Source organism: Vulpes lagopus, chromosome 4, assembly GCF_018345385.1.
Source record: "Vulpes lagopus strain Blue_001 chromosome 4, ASM1834538v1, whole genome shotgun sequence".
Classification (NCBI taxonomy): Eukaryota; Metazoa; Chordata; class Mammalia; order Carnivora; family Canidae; genus Vulpes; species Vulpes lagopus.
Window position 1 is genome coordinate 150094919 of NC_054827.1, and position 25304 is coordinate 150120222.

General features: G+C 40.5%; 1 long non-coding RNA gene across 1 annotated transcript in view; it reads left to right on the forward strand.

Moving 5' to 3' along the window:
* Positions 1-8110: 8110 nt before the first annotated feature.
* The window catches only part of LOC121489041, a 50393-nt gene continuing 33199 nt past the window's right edge, over positions 8111-25304 (forward strand). The window contains exon 1 of the long non-coding RNA XR_005987248.1: positions 8111-8303. This is a non-coding gene — a long non-coding RNA (uncharacterized LOC121489041). The remainder of the gene's footprint in view (positions 8304-25304) is intronic.

Here is a 25304-nt window from a genome sequence, read left to right on the forward strand (position 1 = left end):
TAAATTATGCTCTATTCATATTATGGAATTTGTTCAATAGTGAAATGACATTTTTAGAAGGCGATTTCATGATATAATGCTGAGTAAAGAAAACATGATTCAAAACTGTTTTTGTAAGTATAATAAAACATTTTTTTTAATTTTACAAGTTACCAACTAAAGCAAATATACACAAATGCTTTCATTTCTTTTCAATGCTTGGATTATAGGATTTTTAAAACAATGTTTTCTATTTGAGTGAAGATTATATATATATATATATATATATATATATATATATATATATATATATTCTGCTAAGCCAGAATCTGGCAAGCCAGTTTCAGAATTACTATGATTATATATTATATATTAATGTATAAAATTATGTAAGATATATAACAATAGCATATTTAATACTGTTTTAGTTATATATACATATATATATATATAATTTTAATTCTTTTATTTTAGTTTTTAATTCTTTTTAATTTAGTTTTCATTGTATACAATAACTGGACTCTGGTTACCAGTATGAATTATCTACACCCTTCTTCACTCATGGTTCACTAATGCCAAATCGACAAGAGTGATCCCCATGGGTCGAGAGGGAAGACATAATGGGATTTGTGATGCAGTGGTGCAGTTATTTGTCACACGAAAACCCTGTTCCTGGGATGATTCTATTAGTTCAAAACATGCTTCAAGCAAACACCTATGACCGGCATTTATTTAAAGAGGGACAACATTTTCAATACATTTATGGAATCTTCTGTTAACATTTCACTTCTCATAAAAGAGTTAGTTAAAATATGGGGACCCCTAGGTGGCTTAGTGGTTGAGCATCTGCCTTCGGCTCAGGGTGTGATCCTGGTGTCTTGGGATCAAGTCCCACATCGGGCTCCCTGCATGGAGCCTGCTTCTCCCTCTGCCTATGTCTCTGCCTCTCTGTGTGTCTCTCAAGAATGAATAAATACAATATCTTAAAAAAGTACATATGTGATCAACTTAGCTTTACCTATCTTGAAGGTAAATTGAAATAGAATTTCTCAACTTTAACACTATTGACACTTAGGGCTGGGAAGTTCATTGTTGTGGGGAGCTCTTCTGAGTACTGTAGGATGTTTAGCAGCACCCCTGGTCTCTATCCCTCTCCTCATCATGAAAGCTGAAAATATCTCAAAACATGGCCCTTTGTCTCCTGGGGCAAAATCTCTCCCAGTTGAGAACCACTGTATTAAATAGTAGGCATGTGACCGAGACTTACAAATATGTTAACTGGAAAATCTCAGTGGTCTCATTTTCTAAATTGTCTCCTTCAGTTCTTTTGAAAATAACATTTATTTCCATTTTCTGTTGTTTTGGTTGTACTAGTTCTATCTACACAGTCAATCTTGTTTGAAGATGTCTAATTCAAATGAATACTTCAAAATTTAATTGAGTGGAATGGCTGGTAATTAACTGCTTATCTGATTTTAATCATTTTCCTCCCCCAAATCAGTTTGTGTGTAGGAAAATACTCAATCTAACACATCACAGAATATCCCTGTCAATGATTTACTCAGTTTTCATGGAGGAATAAGCATAGTTTAGTAATCAGAAGAACATCTGTGTGTCATCTGCCTGTGTAACTTTGGGAAGATCATTATATTTCTCTTGGATATATTCTTTTCATGTATAAAAAAATGGAGTTCATGTCAACATCCTTCAAAGATCTTGAGAGTTAAACAGAAAAACATTACAATATTAACTCTGCTATTAAATAAACGCTCTGCAACCACAGTACTAGCTTTTAGAGCTACAAAAGATGAATTAGACTATTTCATTGACTTCATGCATCTCACAATCCAACGGATGAGAGGCAAACATGCAAACTGTGACCATGCGCTGTGTCAAGGGTGATCCAAGTGTTCTAGCTTGCTTGGGAGTGAGCAATTTCCTGGGTGCAGAACTTTTTATGCTAAAACATGGCAAGTCACATGTAATCAGGGACTGTTGGTCACCCTGATCCATGCTTCCACTAGATTCTGTGAGACCACAGAAGAGAATCATATCTGACTTCACCAGTGAGATTTTAAGGATTCAGAAAAGATGTCACATTTGAACTGAGTTTTTTTTTAACTGAGTTTTTAAAGATAAAGAAAGGAGGAACACCTGGGTTGCTCAGTGGTTGAGCATCCACCTTCGGCTCAGGGCATGACCCCAGAGTCCAAGAATCGAGTCCCACATCAGGCTCCCCATGAGGCACCTGCTTCTCCCTCTGTCTGTGCCGCCTCTGCCTCTCTCTCTCTCTCTGTGTCTCTCATGAATAAATAAATACAATATTTTAAAAAATAAAGATAAAGTAGGATTTGAAGGAGGCAGGCTTCCCAACAAGGGAAAGGGTGAGTGTGGTACACCACAGATTAGAGAGCATATCAAATAGTGTGCAAATAATTTATCACCACAACCCAGGGTGCCAAGTTGGGAGAAAGAAAGTGTCAAAATACAGTCTAGGGCTGCCAAATGGAGGTCCGTTATGTCATGCTCAAGAGTGTAGGCATTTAGCCATTGGTCTACAGATGGTATGAAGTAGCTTTAACCTGTAAAAGACAATCAAATTGGTTCAAAGAAGATAACTCTGACATTGAAATATAGAATGGATTGACATTAGACAAGCTAGGGGCCTCAAGGTCCCATTAGAAATCTGTTTCCAGGGCATTGTAAACAGAAAAGTAGGTTGAATTTAAGAAAAAAAAATGTGGGTAGGGGTATAGAATAGAGAAGCGTTAGTGACACATTGAATGGAAGACACAAGGAACATGAAGCAATGGAAGATAATGTCTAAGTTCCTGGCAATGGTTGAAATAGTAAGATGTTGGAGCTTTTCACAAAATTAGGCAATATAAAAAGAGGTGAGGTTGGGTATGGGAGGTAGGCTGGGTTAAGACCATCTACTTGTCCTTACCTACATCGGACTTGGGTGCATGTATGACCTCCACCTGATCAGTGATGTCTGGTTGGTAGTCTGAAGTGCAGGTTGAAGAACTGAGCTTGAAGCTGGAAATGAAACTTTAAACATCATTTGCCCAAAAGTTATTGTTGAGCCTGTGGGCCTTGTGTGAGATCACCCGGCTAGATGCTAAGGGGTAGAAGAAGAAAATACTAGGTATGGGACATGAAGGGAGTGTTTTTCTCACTCACTGTGGCTCTTCATATCCTTAGAGTCCAGAGACACCGATTTTTACCCATAAACGTTGAAGGATTTTGACGTACCTGGTTTTAAGAAAATTTGCTTTGATGTTAATTGTGCTCTGACTGCTCAAATCTGTGAAGGGACAGTTTTATTGTATTTTTATCCACTAACATCCATAAAGAAGAAAGAAAAAAAATGATTAAAGTTACTGCAGCTGGAGAAAAAGAGCCAGCAACCAATTACCTCACACTTTCCTAAAAAGATCCCTCAGTTCATTTCTTGTTATTCTGGGTATGGGTGAGAAGAGACAGCAACTGAAATCACCTTTATGTTGCTTGGCCAAAAGCTCAGCTTCCTAAGTGTAACTGAAATAAGCATAACTCCTTTTCGAGCCAAGAATTAAGGCAGTGAATTCAGCCGTCAATTCCCATTGCATGTGATGTGTAATCTAACAAATTTTCAAACAAGCACTCTGGAAACAATTAAAAGTAAGCAAGCTGCCCTGATCAAAGGCTGCTGGTGTTTAAAATTGCATTTTGGTCACCCATAACTAGTCTTCCAGAATGCGCCTTGCCCTGTTGGGGCCTGGAGCATAAAACAGAAAGTTTTTGCCATCCTGCCCAGTGTGAGTTTAAGGCTGTGGGTCATTAGGAAGCAAACACATTAGGACTAAAAAAATAATTGTTTGGTTTATAGTCACTTGGGGCTTCAGCTTGAATCAGACCTCAGCTGTGGTGCCGTAGAAATGCATGCGATGCTCCATGCAGTTTGCTGATGTGTCACTGAAAGAAGCATATGTGGTATTATTAACTTCCCAAACAAACATGCAATTTGTGTTGATTTCAGAAAGACAAATACCATCACATTCACAAAATGTATTTTGGATTTCCATGCAAACCTCGGAGGTACAAATAAACATGTTTTTGTATTCATTCCAACTCTGCAAATCCTCTCTGTTCTGGACACAGTTTGAACTGAGGGATCATGGGTGATCTTTATCTCCTGGTCACGGATCCTCCGCATTTGACAGTGCATGGCTGGGACATGGGGGGCCCATTTCACTCTGGGTCCATCCAAGGAAGGCTAAATACTGTCCATGACCTTAGACAAGATCCCTTTTTGTTTTTCAAATGTATCCTTGGTGCAGGGAATTCGTAATATGCTGCAACAGTAAAAGAAAAAGAAAAAAAGAAAGATGAGACAAGGTCTATTGGCCCACATTCATGTCTATAAACATGCAAGCGTACAGTTGAAGAAATTGAAGGAAATGCAACTATCTAGTCCAAGCTCTAATTTTACAGAAAAGGGAACATGGCCAAAAGAACTTGTGATAATTTGCTGATAGTCTTAGTGTTAATTAGTGGCAGATACAGGACCGGATCCTGGTGTTTGGATTCCCATTAACGGCCTTTCCACAGTATGGTATCGCCTCCGTGATAAAAAGATCACCAGTTTTTAAGAAGCCTAAGAAATCTTAGCCATACTAAAGAATAAACTATAATGTAGTTGTATATAAGTAAATTGCAGGCATTTGGAGATTTACAGAGCTCACTGTGTTATTACTTAAATGTAGTCTTTGAAAGACCTGACCCCAAACATTATAAGTATTGGATGAACCCTTGAAATGATATGAATTATGTGCTGAGTTGAATTAGTGATCCCAACTTTTCATGATTCTAGAGTATTGTTACACATCTACACCTTTGCCAAAGTCTTTTGGTGGGTGGGGTAGTCTTTCTGACACCTTGCTTTTGAGCTTGCTGTGTCTTGGACAGTTAAGAGTCATCTGATGTTTTGGGTGTTGGTAGATGTGAGCGTAGAGGCTTGCAGGGCACTTGCACAACTGGACTTGTCCTTGTGTGCTCCTGCCTTTCCCCATGAGAACATTCCTACGGTAGCCAATAGTCAAATCCATAATTAGAGTCAAGGGCATCCAAGACCAGCCTCGACCAGCTGTAACCCAGCTGACTACTGACATGTGAGTGAAAAAAAAAAAAATCATTGCTTATTGTGAGTGCTTTTAAGATTTGATAGTATTTGGTTCAGTGACATTATTATGATAGTGACTGACGCACACTATTTTCAGTGTGAATCCACTTTTGTGACACTCTACTTTGTAAGGTAGATAATAAATGAAGCATTGACTTCAAAGACCCAAAATTAGGTAGTAAATACCGCCCAACTGAGTGATGCTGAGGGCTTCACATAGTCCACATTTCAAAAAAAAAAAAATATTCCATTTTTCCTCATTGCTTTACGACCCTGAAAGATTAGGATGATACAGTTTTTTAGGATGACACATTTTTAACTCTCTATAACCATGTATAGCTATTTTCCTAAGGTGGTTTGCTATGGACTGAATGTATGTGTTTGCCCAGAATCATATGTTGAAGTCCTAACCCCCAACATGATGGTATTTGGAGATGGGGGCCTTTGGGAGGTGATTAGGTTTGGATGAGGTTTTGAGGGTGAGACCTCCATAATGAGATTAGTGTTCTTCTATAAGGAAGAAGAGAGACCAAATCTCTCCCTCTTCCTTGCTTTATCATGTGAGGACACAGTGAATAATTAGCTTTCCACAAGCCAGGAAGAAGGATCTCACCAGGAACTGAATCTGCTGACACTTTGATCTTAGATGTTCCAGACTCCAGAACCGTGAGAAGTACATGTCTGTTGTTTAGGCCACCCATTCTGTGGTATCCTGCTAGAGCAGCCTGAATGGATTACTGCCCTGTTTAATCATGATCAAGTGTCAAGAAGCATGATCCTTGAAAGTCAAAGTAAAGTCTTACTTCCTTAGGGCTTATCAAGTTGATCTTTCCAGCCACAAAAGGAAGATGCATTGGAGATACATTTTGTCCAATGAGTTATATTTCCAGTAATGTTTTTATACCCTGTACCAAATCTGGCTGTTTTAGCCATTAATCCCCTTCTGGATGGATATCCCAACAAAGTGAAACCCAGTGATGAGGAATCCAGACTCATGTAGAAGCACTAAGAGAGGTGGGTGGTGGGCATGCCTAGAAAGTACCCCTGAAACAGGACCTGATCAACCGAATAGCAGTGGAGTCCGCAAATTTGTGTTGAACACATAGTATCTTCTCTGTCCTGGGCTAAATTCTGGGGCTGAGATTGTGAGTAGACATGACTCTCCCTTTGGGGGGACTTCCACTGAGATGGCACTGGTGGTAAATGGAGTATGAGTGGATGACATTACCAAAATGAATTTAGTGATAAGAAGAGGACATGCAGGGATCACGCTTCCCTTCCTTATGATATTCATACAAATGCCACTTTAACCAGTGAGTCTTTCCAAGCCACTTTATATAAAATTACATCTCCCTGGACATCTCCTATCTTCCTATCTGCTTTACCTTTCTTCTCAGAAACTATGTAACCATTTTTTTAAAAATTGCCTATTTTTCCAGTTTATTGTCTTTTCCCTCTGTCGTAATGTAACACTTATAAACATGGGAATTTTTACCTGTTTGGTTTTATTTTATTGTTATTGTTAAATTGTTTTTCAAAGCTGTATAATTAAAGTCTAAAAGAGCACCCACCACATAGAGGTTTTAAAAACAAAGATGTCAGGGATGCCTGGGTGGCTCAGCGGTTGAGCATCTGCCTCCGGCTCAGGGAGTGATCCTGGGATCTGGGATCGAGTCCCATATCGGGCTCCTTGTAGGGGGTCCTGCTTCTCCCTCAGCCTGGTCTCTGCCTCTCTCTGTGTGTCTCTCATAAATAAATAAATAAAATCTTTAAAAAAATAAAATAAAAACAAAGATGTCAAATGAAAGGATTTATAAAGAGCTCTGGGTGTGTGGAAGACAGTCCTGCTTGTCTTCTTTGAGACTTTGAAGTTTCCACAAAGGGAATAATGCCTATACTGAAGCTTAAAGCATATCGAAGCCTCACCCCTGTGCAGAAAGGCAAGGGATGTTCGAAGACAGCCAACGATACCTGCGCAGGATGGTGTGCACACACAGAAGCAGCCCAGTGCCCAAGACTGTCGATGTGTGAAGGTACAGCTACTTTTTATACTGGGTTTGATGTCTGGATGCTTGTTTCTCATCTGGATTTATGATAAGAGCTAGTTGGTAAAGAAATGACTTGTTTTGTTTTTTGAACCAGATATTTGATGAAACTCAAAGAGGTCTTCTATCATAAAGATGCAAATGCACAAAATCAAAGTAAGAATCTCCATTATGAGAACAGTGGCCCTGCAGGTGGGGAAAGTAAATACCCATTATCAGGATGGGGGTCCTGCTGATGGGGGAGCCTTGGGTCTTGGGAAGCTGGATAGAGTGGCCAGGGAGTGTGAGGGACATTCGAAGCCCCCACTCCATGTCCTGTGATCTTCTCAAGTTCCAGCTTCCGGTTACCATTGGCCTTGGAATTAGAACTCCAGGTTGGAGGAGATCTCTACCTTCAAAGCCATAAAGGAAGACTATTTTGTGGGTGGCCTGGTTCCTTGGGAGAGAGGCCATACATTGAAGCAGGGATGGAAATATCCAAACAGAATGATTAGATAAAAGCTAATTATATTTTAATTATGAATGGAGGATATTTTAATAACTCCACGATCACTTATTGAAAGCTTACTCTCCCTGGGCATTATGTGGCCTCATTTGATCCTTGCAATAACCCCATGTGACAAAAAGTATTTTAAAATTGTTCCTTATGCAGAAAATGAAGTTAGAGGTTAAGTAACATCTGATATCACTCAACTGGAAAGTAAAAAAAGTAGGAATTGTGTATTCAAAATGTTTTCTCACATGCTAACAAACATTGGGCATCTGCTCGCCTACAAACACTGGCCCTCATGGGCCTATAACCAAGTGTGGTCTAAAGTCAAACATGGTCTGTGGACACCTGAGCCTATACTGCTGATGAGAAACTACAAGTAAGAGGGAAAAGAAAGGGGGTGGAAGGAAGGAATGAGAGTACAGGGGAGGAAAGAGCCATTGGCAACTGCTGTCCTCCCGACAGAAAAGGCATAAAAGCAATTATTGGCTTTGTCCCAACAGCCGGTAGGAATTTGTTAATTTAGCTAAGTCCATTCATTCAACAGATATTTGTTGAGAACTTACTTGCTATGATTCTGGCTCTGATTGAGGTGTTGGGGATACAGTCGTCGACAAGACACTGGGTGAGTAATCCAGCAATTTCAGATAGTAATAGACTCCGGACTAACGAGGGACCGGCTTTCTGAGTGCAGTGTTGGGAAGGGGGTCGGCGGCAGGTGGCCTAGAGCTGAGACCTGAATACAAGGAGGAGGCATTCATGGAAAAACTACTGCAGGCAAAGGAGGGTAATGAAAGACTTTAGACGGAAAACACCGAGACTCGTCTTAGTAATCGAAGTGGGGTCTGGAGGGAAAGGGGTGTTTCAGGGGCAAGGAGGTGGGCTGGTACGACAGAGGGGGAGTGGCCTTATTACATCCCACCTTGCTGGTCACAGCGAGGGACCTCTGGTGTAGGGAGAAGATGGGATATTCTTCTCTTTAAATTATTGTGGTTTCTCTCTTTGAAGGCTCACACCCCACAGGCTGCACTGACCTTTAGTAGATTAATAGAAACATCCCCTGTTAAGCCCAGGAGGAGAATGTCCTCAGAGGTATTATTCTTCTGCTATTGAAATAGTCTGTGTTTGGTCAATATGAGGGGAGCCCACAGCACTAGCTGAGGCCAAGCACTCTTTTGTGGTGTGTGCGTTGTGCGTGTTTTTGCAATTGAAGATTACACAGCGCTTTGTTGATAAGATCATTAATGCTCTTTCCAGTTGTTATTAATTGTTTTCCATCCATTTATAAATTGTGCCTCTGCAAGCTGGCCCCAGGGTATAAGTACAAAAATTGAGTTTTGATTATTATAATAAGTAAAGTATTATTAACGAAAGCAATTACGGTTAATAGCTTCAACTAAGGAAAACAAAATGATAGCCTTTAGTGCTTTCCCACAGGGTAAACCAGATTAAATCACTTGCAGAAAAGAAAAATCTTTATCCTCGGTTCCACCAAACGTTATAACTCGACGTTGCCTTTGGACATTTCTATCTCCTTTGTTCGGAAGCAAAAACGAAGGCTTGAGTTACACAAGGTTATTGCTCATTAGTTGCTCAGATGAGGCTGGATCATGGCATTCAGGATTTTAATCTGGGTGTTACTTGCCCCATGTAACAGATGAGCTAACTGAATTTCTTATCTAACTCAACCTCTCTTCTAACTTAAAAGCAGCCCAGTAGAGATGGGCTTCCTTCACTTAGGATTTTTCTACAATTTTCTCAGAAGTCTGTGACCTGATCCAGTAATGTTATGTGACATTGAAAATTTTTTAACGAATAAAAATGAAAATTCTTGTACACCAGGTCTCCCGTTTACTGCAATTTCCTAGAGAATGCAATGTCAAGGGTATTTACCTGTACCTCGGTGACCGGTGTGGCTGGAGAAGGCTGAGGGTCATTACAGAGCTCAGATCGTCTCTAGGAAAGGGTGCTCAGGCAGGTCACGGGGCCCGCCGCTCACCATGTAGCTCCTGATGGGAGACTTGATATTTGAACTCCGATCTGTCTCCACAAACTTCACTCTCCCGACAAGAGAACTCAGCGTTACTGTTCACTCAAGGCTTTGCTTCTCACGGAACAACTTACTCATTTTTTCTTTCTTTTTTATTGGTTTCAGAGAAAGCTTAGTGATTCATCAGCTGCATATAACATACAGTGGTCAGTGCATCAGGTGCCCTCCTTAAAGCCCATCACTCAATCATCCCTTCCCCGCTTTCTACCTCCACCCCCTCCAGCAACCCTCAGTTTGTTCCCTAGAGTTCAGGGTCTCAGCTTAACTCATTTTGAGTCAAAAGGCCAGTGTATCCTGTCAGTAAACAAGTCAGGATATCTGCCATGACTTTTACCGTGGGTCTCTTTTGATATAACACTCTCTCTATTTCCCAAGGCCTGACCAGTCATTGGCTATGTACAGGGCACTAACCATAATAGAATTGCCCACGTTTCATCGACTTTTGCCCCTGCCGACCCACACAGTTCCCAGCAAAGTCTTCTTACCTATGCTTGGAAGTCCGGTTCACGAGCTCATGCACGTGTCTGACAGCCAACTGCTCTCAGGGTTTGCTTCCCTGCTCCCAGCAACCTTGCGAACACCTTCTGCAGTCTGAGGCTGACTCCCCAGCATCCGCTGTGTCGGATGTTGCCGGTAGGAAGGCCCCATGTGCCAGGGAACCGCCCTCCCTCTCTCCAAATTCTAATCTATGCAGGGAGCATGCACAAGGGGCCAAATAGGAACGAAATTATGAATTTGTTAACATTTTGATTGGAGCCTCCAGTTTGCGGCCGTGGCCGAAAGAGGTGACCTAATCCATCATTCCTGGATTGAAAATAGCAGGTGCCCAAGGGAAGGAGGGGCTTGACTTTATTACTCAATTTCAAGGGGAGAAATCTGAATCTAAAGACCAGACGGGCACTTACAAGGTGAGCACTGGGTGATATGCTGTATGTCGGCAAATTGAACGCCAATAAAAATAAAATAAAATAATAAAATAAAGTAAAGTAAAATAAAATAAAATATAAAATAATAAAATAAAATAAAATAATAAAATAAAATAAAATAAAATAAAATGAAATAAAAGAGAGGGGTTAGCCTTAAAAACTCAACTCTGAAAAAAAAAAAAAACTCAACTCTGAAATTTTTAGATTTTGTATACAGGGCTCTTTGGGACATTTGACTATTTCAAGGGTGTAAATTATATGTGTCACCACAATGTTGGCATCATGTGGCAGGTAAGCAACAGAACTGCAGAGGCTAAAAAAAAAAAAAAAGAACTGCAGAGGCTATGGAGGCTTCCACAAGTCTCGAGCCCTCCTGCGACGGGACAGGGCAAGACCAGCTGGCCAAAGTTCTGTTTGGAAGCACAAGCCCTATTAGCTTCCTGCTTCTCATCTGTGTGAGACCCGGCCACCACCCAATATGTAAGCCCTCCTGGACATGCTTGCATGTGCTCATTCCTGGGTTGTTTTGTGCATTTTAGCCCTTGACTCATCCTCCCGCTGCTGTGCTTTCTGCCAGTCTTCCCGATGTGTCCTCTGCGATCCCCATTCAGCTGTACACTCCCGCCCCCTCACACACTTGTTTGTCATAGAATGTTCCCTCTGCTTCTTCACCTTCACCCAAACCCAGCTCTCACCCAAACCCTGCAAAGAGAACTTGCTCTTTCTCCCCAGCCCCAAGGACCAAAGAGTTGGAAGGCAACAGGAGCATCCTCTCAGCCCTGTCTGCTACTTCATGTCTTTTCTCTGGTACTTGCTTGGGAAACCCCGACTTTCTCTGAGGCACTTACACTCCCATCACACTCCCCTGTCTTCACTGGCCACGTGTGCCAAAAAGCTTAAAATGTGCTGTAAGTGTGAATGTTCTCCAGGTCTTAGGAAAAGAAAAGATAATATGTCTCAATGCATTTATATTGGTTGAAACATGAGAATACTTTGGATATATTGGGTAAAATAAATATTAAAGAGAAAGAAAGAAGAAAGAAAGAAAGAAAGAAAGAAAGAAAGAAAGAAAGAAAGAAAGAGAAAGAAAGAAAGAAAGAAAGAAAGAAAGAAAGAAAGAAAGAAAGAAAGACCGGAGACCAGCAAGCAAGTCGTGTTCCATCTGCTCATCACATGGAAATGAGTTCAAGGGGACCCCATCCCTCCCTGAGCTTGGCCAGTGCAAACAAAACAGAACAGCAACAACAACAACAAAGGACACAGGCAAAAACAAAAACAAAAACAAAAACAAAAACAAAACAAAAACAACAACACAGGCCAAGGATGGGCCCAGCAGGCTGTCAGTAAGAAACTGCCCCTCCTGGCAAACACCAAACAAGAGAAATCCTGGCATTCTCGCCCACCAAAGAGCTCACCTCTTCTAACAGGGAAGGCCGTGGGGACAGACAAAGAGACAGGGGAAGACACTCTTGGAAGAGCCCTTCCTAGGCAGGGAGCAATCCCTGCGGAGGGGCCTCTCCAGGCGCACCCCAGGGCCTCCGGTGCCCCCAGCCCACATCTCCTGCAGCTCTTCCTGGCCGCTTCCACACCATCCTCACCTGTGTGTGAAGAACACGCTTTCCAGCTCCACCTTTGGGGACCTTTGTCACCTGCGCCCCGCATCTCACAGTATCATCCATGAGAGGAGGCTGGCGGGGCCCCATCCACGCAGTGTGGGCAAAGGACTGACCAGGCCTCAAGGACGAGAGGCTCTCGTGCCCCTTCTTCCCGAGCACAGCGCCCGCCCCACCACGGCCAACCTCACTAGGCCCTGCAGGGGACCCCCCCCCAAGACTCTTGCCTGAAACCTGTTGCCACCGCAGCTGATCATCACACAGGTCACAGGGAGGTGGCCGGGGGCCCTCCTTCCCCTGCTGGGTGCCCTGCTCTTTGCTGGGGCCTCGAGCCTCTCCTCGCTCCTCCCGAGTGACTCTCCTTCATGCCCTCACTCCTCCCTGTCGGCCTCGCCTCCCATCCGGCCTCCGGTTTGCTTGGGAGAATCGCAAACAAACATACACAGATCACAACAACCTCGTTTTCCCAGGATGAGCTTTATTGCCCTATCTCTGAACTTGTCTGCCACACCCACTTACCCTCTGTTCTTACTTAATTAGTTAATTTATTTTATTTTTTTGACTTTTTGTCTCTTGACTGGTCCTTTATTATCAAAGCACCCACTACTACCTGCGGTTCCTGCCAAAGGTGCTCAAAATACACATGGACACAGGCCAGACCCTGCACTCGAGGCACTGACGCTCACCAAATGGTTGAAATAAAGCAAGATCTGTGATACGATTGGGGTAGGGGTACGCGCCAAGGAAAGAGGTGGCCCAGCTGGTCCGTAAAGGCGTTGCTGTCTGGGGTCAAGCAAGCCCCAGCTCTGTGCTGTGCGGTGGTAGGAGCTCGGGCAAATCCTTTATCCTCTCTGCGCCTTGCCCTCCTCACCTGTAAAGTGGAGAGGATATTAGTGCTTACTCTGTGGGGTTCTTGGGAGAATTAAGTGGGTTAATTTACAAAACTGTGTCTGGTTCAAAGCAAGGCCGAGAGAGTTTGCTTTTATTAAATGGTGACAAGAGATGGAGGGAGGGATGAACTGGGGTGGAGTGGGGACTGTCCACCGAAGTCTTCCCCAAGGGAGAGAGCATCTGAGCCATATTGTGAGAGAATAGAATTTTGCCAAGGGGGTGAAATGTGGAGGGAACTCTGGTTGGACGTGAATATGTACCAAAGGCTCATGTGTGAAAAAGGCTCCTTCGGACGCTGTTCCGGGTGGCGTGTGGCTGGACTGCAAGGAAAATTGAAAGAAATGAAGTCTGGAAAGGAGCAGAGGTACTAGAGCTGGGGGCAGGCAGCGGAGGGCTCACAGTACTGCGGAAGATGTCTGCGTCTCACTCTCTAGACCCAAAGGGAGCTTGGGGAGGACGTGTTGGGCGCATTTGCTGTAGCAAACCGTGACCCTGGTAGCAGGCGATGGTTCCTGATCTTTAAAAATCAGAGAGTGGTGAAGAAGGCCACATGCATTTCCTTCTGAGGATTCTTGTGTCTTGAGGTGTGTCCATTTTCTTATTTGAGGATTGGCTCGTGAAAGCCAGAAAATTCCTGCCAGTCACCATGGGTTACACAAATGAACTAATCTTCTCTATACTCATGTTTCAGATTGTTTTTCCTCTCCTTCTTCCAAAAATATTGTTTTTTTTTTTTTTCATCGAACTTTTTGCCTTGGTCATGTTGTTTGTTGTACTTCCTTTTGGGCAGGCATCCAAACCTCATGGTAACCAAAAAGGAGGCTTCGATGTTTAGACATTATCCCTTCTGCAGAGTGAGTCACTGATGAAAAGCGAAGAGCTTTTTCTCCGGTGGAAATATGACCAGACTAATAGTTGGTCCAGGGCTTGAACTATTGAAGATCACCGACTCTGCTTATGCCTTCTCCAACTTACGCAAAATGGAGATGCCCTTGTGCCTGTGATGAGAACTGGCTCCCTCCCCAGGTCTCTGTTATTTAATCTTGCTCTTTTTTTTTTTTTTCTTACCCTATGGAGACTGACCACAAATTTGTTGAGCATGACTCATCATACACAATGCACCTCTCTGCTGTAATGCACCAGTGCTTCTAGAACAGCCATGTCTTAGCAATATCAAATGCCATTACACAGTCAATAAAATGTCAGAAAAACACAGTGTGATGACCTCATTGCTCACGTGCAGATGGGCTCCTGTGTTAGATCCCAGTCTAAGTTCCGCACATGGCCCAAGTCTGACTGATTCTGGGCCTTCCAGAATGTGCACACATGTGTTTGGCAGCAGAAATATGGATATGGATGTCATATTCTTCATAAACGCTCTTTCTTTTTCCACATGTTGTAGAGTTCATTTCTTTAAGGATTCTTAGTTCTCTTCCTCATTTTGAACTTAGACACATTTACTTTCTGTAAAACCTTTCCCCTCCCACCCTCCTCTGCTAAAAAAAAAAAAAAAATGTAACCAAATGCAATAATTTCTTTTTTTAGTGGGTGTTTAAGTATGTGACTTATAAGGGTATGCACAAATCAGGAAGAAAAATCTCAGTGTCACGAAGATACCGTATTTATAGATATGATAATAGGATGGTTTAAAAAGGGCCACATCTTATTTTCTTAGTACTTAGCACAGGGATGAATATACAGGTTCTCAAGAATGATTTGATGAGTGAAGGAATTAATGGTTTTCCTGCCTCCGGCTTAGAAGGTAATTTGTAGATCAGTTGGGTAAACAGCCTACCCAATTCTGGGTCTGTAACACTCCTGCCAAAGGGTCACCTCGCTAGCTTGCATATCCTTATGAGCTTTGATTCATTAACTCCCCAGTGCAACCAGGATTTGGATAAGTATGGTTCTTATAAAGTTCTTACTTATATTATAAAGTTCAACCCTATGGTTTCCAACTTTTGATCCAGACTTTATGTCCCTACTTTTGGTAAGTGCTCAGCTGAACAACTCAAGTCAGTTGCAAAAAATCAATCCCTTGTCAGTGAAACAAGCTAAGTGATTCATGCTGACCCGGTATTAGTGAACCAAGGTGAACCAAAATGACCCTGCGTTAGTGTTCCCTTTGGTATGCACTCACTCTCATTTCTTTTCATTTAGTGATTACTTCATATTTATTCACAGTGCGGGGCTTTATCTATTTAGCGTATGAAATGTTTTCCTCTTGTCCACAAGTGTTTCTTCTGGATATTATATATGTGCACTCTAATGCCCTCTCTTTCTTTTTAAAATAGCACTTTTATATTCTCTACATGAGAGAAATGACTCATATTTTTCTTGATCTAACATCTCTGCCAGAGCACGATAGCATATTGGTTCTTTTATTTCCTGGATTTTTTTTTTTGCTGTTGTTGATTCTAATTGCATTGGCAAGCAAAGAAATGCAATAGGTGTAGGGGTTAAAACTCTGGTTCAGTCTGTTTTGGTGAGAAACCAGACTCTACTTCTATCTGTGCAAACTTAACTACATCATTTAACTTCTGTATCCCTCTACTTCTAATTCATAAAATGTTTAAAACCCACTCCTAGAGCCATACTGTGAGCATTAAGCAATTTAATTCCCATAAAGTGTTTTTAAGAGTAACTTCTCCAAACTAAGCAGTCTATAATTGCAAGCTGTTATTTAGTGCCTTGGCTAAAATCCCTTTCTGTCATCTGTCATTTGTATTTCTTTCCATAATTCTGCAATGTCTAGACTAGTGTTACTACTAGGAACCACAAGATCACAAAATCTTCTGAAATCTCTATCCAGTCTTCCTTTAATCCACACACTGAAGTTACCTCTTGCCTCCAAGCGCAGGATGCAGCTTCTTATGAGGAAGCCAGGTTTCTAGAGGATTAGAAAGGGCCTTCTTTAATCCAGGTTATCTCATCTCTTGAGTACGCCAAGCCGAAGGCCTCCATTACAATGTTCCCTGGATGGAGTCTGGGTGGTTCAGTCAGTTATGCATCTGCCTTTGGCTCAGGTCATGGTCCCAGGGTCCTGGGATCCAGCCATGCATCAGGCTCTCTGCTCAGTGGGGAGTCTGCATCTCTCTCTCCCTCTGCCTCTCCCCTCCACGTGGGGTCTCTCTCTGTTCTCTCTCTCCCTCTCCCTCAAAAAAATAAATAAAATCTTTGAAAAAAATGTTCTCTGGAATAAGTTATACTAACTTTTCAGGAGCATTTGCTAGGTGCCGGTACCAGGGTGCTACTCTCAGTACTTTACATTGCTAAGCAGCTTCATTTTTAGCTTGTATGAATTAGCAAATAACCCCATCCCCACTTTGTAGATACAGCGGACTCATGGGAACACCAAGTCACTTGTCTGAAGATGGCTGCTGCTATGAGATGGGGTATTAGATTTGGGTTAGGTGATCTATTTGCAGAGCTTAAACCCCCACACAATCGATTTCTGCCCCTTATGGCTCCCGAAGAGTTCGGTTATCATCCCATGAGAATAAGAACATGTCTGTCTGCCTTACATCTATATACCTAATGATTTTCACAGGGCCTGGCACATAGTAGGTTCTCTGTAAATGTTAGAGAGGGAATAGGGACACCAAGCAACAACACCTTGGAATTATTTTATCATCTGAAGTAGTCCATATGCAGACTTGGGGAGAATAATTGGATACGTTTGGGAATGGATCCGGTGAAGGTCAGGAAAAAGGATGGAAACCTGAATTTATTGAAATTCTACTGTGGTATTATCCCTCTGCTTGACACTTTTATATTCATTGTGGTTTAATCCTCAGAAATTTATGGAATAAAGAATAGAATCTCCCATTTATACCAAATCAGTCCTTTATTGCCCTTGACTTATTTTTCTTCCTAATAGGAATAAGAGCAGAACACAACTGTGTACTCTGACTTAAGCCTTAAAACCACAACATGACCAATTGCATCATACTCTGTGTGATTGGGTAACAAGAAAAACAGAAGCACTAGCAAGCTCTGTGGCTATCCAGGTTTCACAAACCAATTTAGCAACTAGGATGGGGTGAATGCAGATTTGCCCCAGGGCATTGCTATTTTCAGCATGCAAAAAAACTAAAGTTAGTTATTTAAAAGATTCGCAATGTTCTGAGCCCCTTCTCTCTAATGCTTGCCCTCTCTACTTTCTCCATTGCCTCTCCAGCTCTGATGGGTCATTTACTCCTATCTGGATCAGAGTTTTGGGATCATGAGAAGTAGACGCATCAAGATACCCAAAGTCAATGAAGATCCCTTTTTCCCCTATTGTTAATAGTATTTTTATAAGTCCTCTCACACCTTCTACAGTGAAAAACCTCTTCAGGAGGTCTGACCATATTGCATGTTACTCACACACAGATCCAAAAATGCTATTTATATTCTCTGATTACTTTTACTTACTTTCCACTAAGAGGGTTTAATTTAGCATAATATAATGGCAGGTAAAAAAGTGCCAGAAGGCTGAAGTCAGACTGCCTATGTCTTAATTCTCCTTTACTAACTGACACCCCATGACCAATTGTGCTTGCTAAACACACATGGAGAATATAGGAGTCATGCTACGTATAACTGTACGTCCCTCTGAAGGGAAATATTGTTAACATTATATTGTGAGTATTCTCATTTTATTTTACTTAGTGTTTGAGGATATATTTTTTTATTAGAATATAACATCCCAGTATATGAATTCCAGAATCATTTGACAAATTTCTATTTAGGTATTTGAGTTGATCCCAATTTTTCTTTGTTATTAATAATGTGATGGATAACTTTGCACATGATTCTTCTTAGTTAAACTTAACAAAGGATATTCAGGGATCTTGATCTATAATTCCATAATCAGGGACACCTGGGTGGCACAGTGGTTGGGCGCCTGCCTTTGGCTCAGGTCATGATCCCGGGGTCCGGTTTCGAGTCCCACATCGAGCTCCCTGTGAGAAGCCTGCTTCTCCCTCTGCCTATGTCTCTGCCTCCCTCTCACAGTCTGTGTCTCTCATGAATGAATGAATAAATAAATAAATAAATAAATAAATAAATAAATACTATAGTAATTATTAAAGTATATACTTAAGAACTATTTGTTAAATATTTTTGTCCAATTTCCTTCTTGCGTAATTATTCTGGATTTTTTTGGTGGGGGTTGCAAAATCTATGGGGTTTAATTATAAACCAGCAAATTATCCTTATGTAAGGTTAAAAGACCGATCCTTAAAAAACTATTTTAAGGCTATTTTGGCAAATCATATTACTTTTGGATTCCATTTGCTATAGGTTATTTGAAACTAGGGAATAAAAGATCTGTTGAAAAAAATGACTTCTTGTTTAGCATTTCAAAGATGTTGAAGGTCCCCTCTAACTTTAAATAGGTTAGTCTTTCATTGTAAGTCCTCAGTTTAAGATACTGTTCCCTTGTCTGACATGTGTTTTGAGTATCTTTTGTCTTGTTCCACTCTTGATTCTGAGAAGCACTGGCATAACCATATACATTTAGAGGAACCCTCAAATTAATTTTAACCACCCGTTTTAGATCCATAACAAAACAGTACAACCACCAGTTGCCCAGGCGGCCATTAAACCTACTTGATCTTACTCCAGATGTTTCCTGTATTCCATGCACCAAATGCTTGGAGAAGAGCACATTTCCTAAAATCGTCCTGTGTTTAAAACTTAGGTGCTAAACATACACATTCAGTCAAAATGGAAAAATCAAAGTTCAGTTACTCATCCTTGTTGCCCCCTGCAGATGTATCTTCTCACCAGATGTCAAATGGATTATTGAATATTATGATGGTTTTTCGAAGGCTCCTTTCCTTCCCTGCTTTTCTTAGACTCCAATAGACTTCCTTTCTCTGCATTTCTGGCAGCTACTTTTATGACATGTTGAATCAGGCTTTGAGAGGTTAAAAGATGGGTCACCTGGTCTTTTCCTTCTGTGTTTCTCCATATTAAATTGGTGGTGGGTCGACCTGAGTGCAGAACAATGAAAGGCCAATGATCTAGTTGTCTTCTTGCCTTTGCCTACATACTATCAACATTCCCAAGCCTGAGAAAACATGACCCTGGCATGAGACACAATGATTTTCCCTTCCGCTGTCTGGAAACCACAAACCCACACCCATTTCCTCTCCAGGAACAATCATCTCATTTTCAAACCTCATATTGCTTTGGGAAACAGCAAAGCAGATTTTTGGAAATGCCAAACTTTTGGAGTTGAGTTTTGGTTGATGGCCAGTGACATCCCCCTTTTTGCGCCTGCTTTTCTCTCACCCACGATGGAGGATTTTTGATACCTAACACCATAAGCTAATCACATTCGCTCCACTTCTCTTTCATCCTAAGAACTGCTATATGTGCTATTTATAGTTTGCTTTAAAACACTACACTTGAAATTAATATTTTATCAGTATAATGTAGCTCAGAGTAGTATTTCCCAATGGGCTATAAACAAAATATTTGTGTCCTCCCAAAAGTCATACGTCAAAATCCTAATGCCCAATTTGATGGTATTAAGAGTTGGGGGCCCCTGTGAGTTGGTTAGGTCAGAAGGGCAGAGCTCAGAGAGTTCCTTTACCCCTTCTGCTACATGATGACAGATGAAGACAGCCTCCTATGAACAAGGAAGCAAGCTTTCACCAGACTGAATATTGCTGGCACCCTGATCTTGGACCTGCCAGACTCCGGAGCTTTGAGAAATAAATACTTATGTTAAGCCCAGTCAGTGTATGGCATTTTTGTTATAGCAGCCAGAATAGACCAAGCCACACTGCGTGGTAAGGCTCCAAGATGTGGAAAAAATAACCTGTAAAAGTAGTGAAGGTGAGGCCATTTCCTTCTAGTTTTAGGTTGTGCTACACACATTTCTTTACTTTTAAAATTTTTATTATTTAAATTTACTTATCCTCTGGGTTTCTCTTGCCTTTTTTAAAATTGTTTTATATTGTTCTAATGCACTGTCTAATGCAGAGTCACAGAGAAAACAAGCAGAGCCCAAGCAGGTGTTTCAAAAAGTAGCATCTGAAAGTGTTAGCTATCAAGTTTAAGACTCTAAAATTTTGTTCTCAACTTCTCACATCATTTCTCTCTTAAATAGATTAAGATTCAGCTCATAACAAAATGAAGAGCTTGACTGACTTGAAGGAACGTAGCTGTGTGATACGAGACTCATCAGTGCACTTAGGTGGCTGAGTGGCTTATTGTATTTATTGGACGGGAAGAACAATATCATAAATACTGTGACTGTCATTAGAGTATCATTTAAAGAGCTGTAGACTTTCCTCGAGTATTTTTCGATTATCATTAACATGGCGCCGAGGCAATGAAGCTAGCTAGCACTTGATGAAGGTGATCAGTGTAGGTGTTCCTGCTGAGTGGGTCTGGTTTCCCAATGGCTATGCTCAGGTTTGATGCTTTTACTGATAAATTTAAATGGGAAGTTTTCATTGCTTCAATTTAGTTTTAATCTTGATGTTATAGTCTGAGGTTCTTTGAGTAGTTGGGGTGAATTTAGGGATTTTTACTTATCTTCCCAATATTTGTTTTCACCATTCATTTAATCCAACCATGTTCTTCTCCCATCAATTACCTGAAAGTCTGTCCATACACTATATTTTCTCATGGTCTGTGCTGTTATAAATGCCATTACCCCTCTTAGTACCACCCTTGTCCTGTTTACTTTCAGAGAATCTCTTCCCCCACTGAGAAGGTTAAAGAAACGATCCTTAGATAATATTTGGAAACATAGTGCTTTTATTTCTGCAGATTCGTTCCGTAGAAGCATTGATATTTGAGTAGGGAAATGATCCATTGGTTACCCCTTCCTACCTGAGTCTTATTTTCTAGCTGAATTAAAATGTCATTGTGGTCAATTCAGTTTTAATAACTTGTTCAGGCAACTGAGTTTATAATGCTTCCTGTGAGAGATAAATCTCTGTGCTAATCTCTGAAATCTCCATGATTTTCCTGCTACAAACATTTCATAATATGTGTGTGTTGTACACATGGGTCACCCTTTAGAACTTCTTTTTTCTCTCTGATATTTACATAGCATATACTTCAGATAATGTTAGGTGTTTTCCCATCCTCTGTTCTCACTGGTTCACGGGGTATGTACACTGAACTCTGTTTCTCTATTTGGAAGTCAATTCCTAAAGATATTGAAGTTGAGTTTGTTTGTTTCTGATTTAAGTTTTTCTTTTTTTCTAGGTTCTTGCTGATATTTCTCCAGCACATTACTTTTTCCTTTAATTGAAATGTTTCCTATTGATAATAGGCCCTAAGTCTGCCTTGGTTTGCTGTGGTATGTGAACCTCTACCACATAGATCTTATTTATCCTTCACTAGACACACAACTTAGGCCCTTCTACTTTATGAAATTCAACATGTATGAGGAACCCAGTGGTAAGCACTTGGATGTAGAAATGAACAAAATAGACTATTTAGTGAAGATGAATGAATCTTAAAAATCATGTCTCACTAAAGTTATTCTGAAGATTTGTGAAGTCAAATATTCTGACCAAATAAGATTGTCAGTAGATAATAAGTACTTCAGTTTCATCCTACCTGGAGGATAGATTATAAAATCAATGTTTGGAATACAAAAATCAATCTAAAATTTCCATTGAAAAGGTTATCTACAAAATATGAGCACTGTTAATGATCAGGAAATGGCTATAAAATGATTTTTCTTAGGTTTACTAAAACACATTGACTATATCTATTATAAGATAGCTATGTGATGCAATCAACACTCTCAGCTTCCTGTCGAGAACACATAGTTGAACTTGTACAAGTTAAGTTGGCATGCTATGTTGTATAACCACACTTATTTTGTAACACACATAATAATTAGCAGAGGCAGGAAATTTTAAAGTCAGTACACTGCTGAATATGTTTCCTTCGTGTTATGTCAGTGTTAGTAGAGTAACAAATCAAGACGAATCCTCTGTTGGTTCTCTGCTAACTGCTGCTGGTCACTTCACACGAGTGGAAAATACCCTGTGAGTCAAGTCACTGAAGCTCAGGTGCTATGTGTTACTGCAGCGCCCCATGCTATGTCCTGACTGATACAATGCCATTTTATCTATTTTTTATTTATTTATGAGAGAGAGAGAGAGAGAGAGAGAGAGAGAGGCTCCATGCAGGGAGCCCGACGTGGGACTTGATACTGGGTCTCCAGGATCAGGCCCTGGGCTGAAGGTGGCACTAAACCGCTGAGTCACCGGGGCTGCCCATACAATGCCATTTAAATATTTTCTTTCTCCTCAAACTTTTAACCCTTCCACTCTACCTCCTCAGCTCAGAAGATGGACTGCTTCTTTTTTCACCAAGGAAATGGCATTTCTTTATTCCTCCACCTATTCTACAAACCCATGTTCAGGAAGACTCATATGTTCTGCCTTATTTTATATTAAAATAGAAGAACTGTTATTGTATGTATAAAGAAGAACTGTTATTTCATGCCCTCTGGTTTAGTCCAGGTTTTGTCATCCTTACAATAATCCCTTCTCCCTCTTTCATCATCGAATTCACCTTCTCTAATATTATTCTCATCAATATACACAAGTACTAAAATAGTGTCTATTTTTTAAAACACTCCCCAGACCAGCTGCTTCTCTAGGTATATCTTCACATTTTACTTTCCACATACACTTCAAATAGCATTTTTCTGTGCTGGCTTCCTTCACTTTTTTATGTCCAATTCTTTTGATTCCTTAATTCCCACCAGTCTACTGAATCAACAAAGTTTCCAATTACTGCCATCTTGCCAAATCCAGTGGTCAATTCTCATTCCTTTTTAAAAATCAATCTCTCACACCAACATAACACATAGTTAATAAAGCTTTCCATTCTGAATTGCTCTTTCATTAGCTCTGAAATACGTTTCTCTCTTGAGAGAACGTCACTCCTTACTTACTGGCTACTTCTCTTATTCTTGATTTCTAAATATTAAAATGCCCCCAGGGAAGACAATACATAGCACATAGTAGATGTTTAATAATTTTGAGGGAATAAATGAATGAAGGAGTTTTGATATTAATCTACTACCATTCACACGAATTGGGAACTTTTATTATGCTACTGATTGCTAATAAGTTTATCAGAGTGTATTTTACCTGTTGAAAGAAGGCTTCAGATATACTCTAAAATTATAGTATCATTAAAGCATCAACCGTATTATAATCATTAATTTAGTTATTGATCTCCCTCAGCACATATTAAGCTCTTTACAGTCTCATTTTTTCATACGTCTGTGCCTCTTACCTAGTATGAGTGTCTCCTTGGTCATAACTAGCTCACACAGCCTCCTCTAGCTCCAAGGGAGGCTGGACATTCTGGGAAAGGGGATGGGAATTGTTCTGATTGCACTTTCATCTTTGGGCTGGCCATGGTGCAATCCCAAACACCAGGGACTCTGTTAGCCAGGCTATTATCATGAGCAACTAGCAATGCTTGCCACACCTTCTTTTCTCTCATTTCTATGCATACTTTCTAATTGAGAAACTCATAGAACTCACACTGGAGTCACTACAAAAATACTTTCTATTCACATTCTGAACACCAGTTTCTCCTGCCACCAGTCAGTCCCCCCTTCTCTGCATCATACTTGCCTCTTTTTTTGTTTGTTTGTTTGCACCTATCCCAACAGTCTTTTATGGTATAGATATATATGGTATCTATCTATCTATCTATCTATCTATCTATCTATCTATCTATCATCTATCCATCTATCTATCTATACACAGGTGTATATATATACATATATATATGATGTGTGTGTGTATATATATACAGTCTATATATAGTATAGGTAACAGATGTTATCTCTTGCATCTTATTTAGTTTTATTCTACTTCCTCAGCATCTGGCATATAAAGGATGACAAGCAAATACTTCTGCAAAAAAATGAATGTATGGTTGCCCAAACAGATTCTATTCTATTCTAAAATGCAGAGTTTATCGCAGCACTTACATATTCAAATCCACCAGTACCTCCCTTTTCTCTGTTGTGAGAAAGACAAAATGTTTTGACCTGTCTTTCAGGGCATCTAGAACACAGATCTATTTCCTTTCGGTTCTCATTACCCTTTGATGCACCTCCAGGGATTTAGTCCCATTGATTTTCCCATAGTCCTGTATGAACTACTCTATTTAATATTTCATATGTGAAAGTGATTTCTGTGTTATAAAATTATATTAAAGAGGAGTGATTATTTGGAGCAGCTTCACCTCAATGTGCATGTTTATGCATCTATCGTATGAAAATTCTTTTTCTTTTTCCTCTTATCTTTCGCAAAGTCTTTACCTTTTGGTGTTCCTACTGCTGACTCCATTGTGACCCACCCACATCCTCACAGCACTCCTCTATACAAACTAGAGGCTAATATTTTAAACATCTGGAACTCTCTGCCCAAGAACATTATTATTTTTTTTCTGGCTCAGGGAGCAATTGCAACCAGCAGTACTAAACAGTTAATACTTCTTGGGGGTAACCCATAGCTAATAGCCCATGAGAATTTTGTGAATACATATCTCGACTTCCTTATCCTTCAGTGGGGATAACTGTGAGGTGAGCCGCATATGGTCTGCAATAATACCCATTAGGATCAAGTCCCAGTAGGAATTTCTTATTCTGTTACATGTAGAGTGGTCTAGCACTTTTAAAAAAATAAAAATAAAATGAATTTACTTTACCTGACTCTCTTTCTTTCTCTGTCTCACTGCCCTGCTTTTCTATAAACCTGCTGAAGTCGGCTCCTTGTCTCAGTGTCTGCTTCCAAGGGAATCCAGACCAGTCTGCCAGACTAACGCAGACTAACCCACCTCCCTTTAGTTACTTCATTCTGTGGCTTTCACTGATACTCAGGTCGGTATTCATTTCCTCTTCCACTCATTGTTGATGGTCACTTATTTTTTTTCTTCCAAATATTTTGGCATCTGATTATACTTTTATACGATTATCAAATGTTGTTTATACCACTGTTTATTCTCAATTAGATATCAAGCTTCCCCAGGGAAGTTTCTATGTCTTATGGGAATTCTCTGTAACCTCAAACTACCTGGCATAGACTCGGCCACCAGAGGAGCATCTGGTAATTTGGTTGTTGCAAGTTCATGAGATACCATGCACTTCT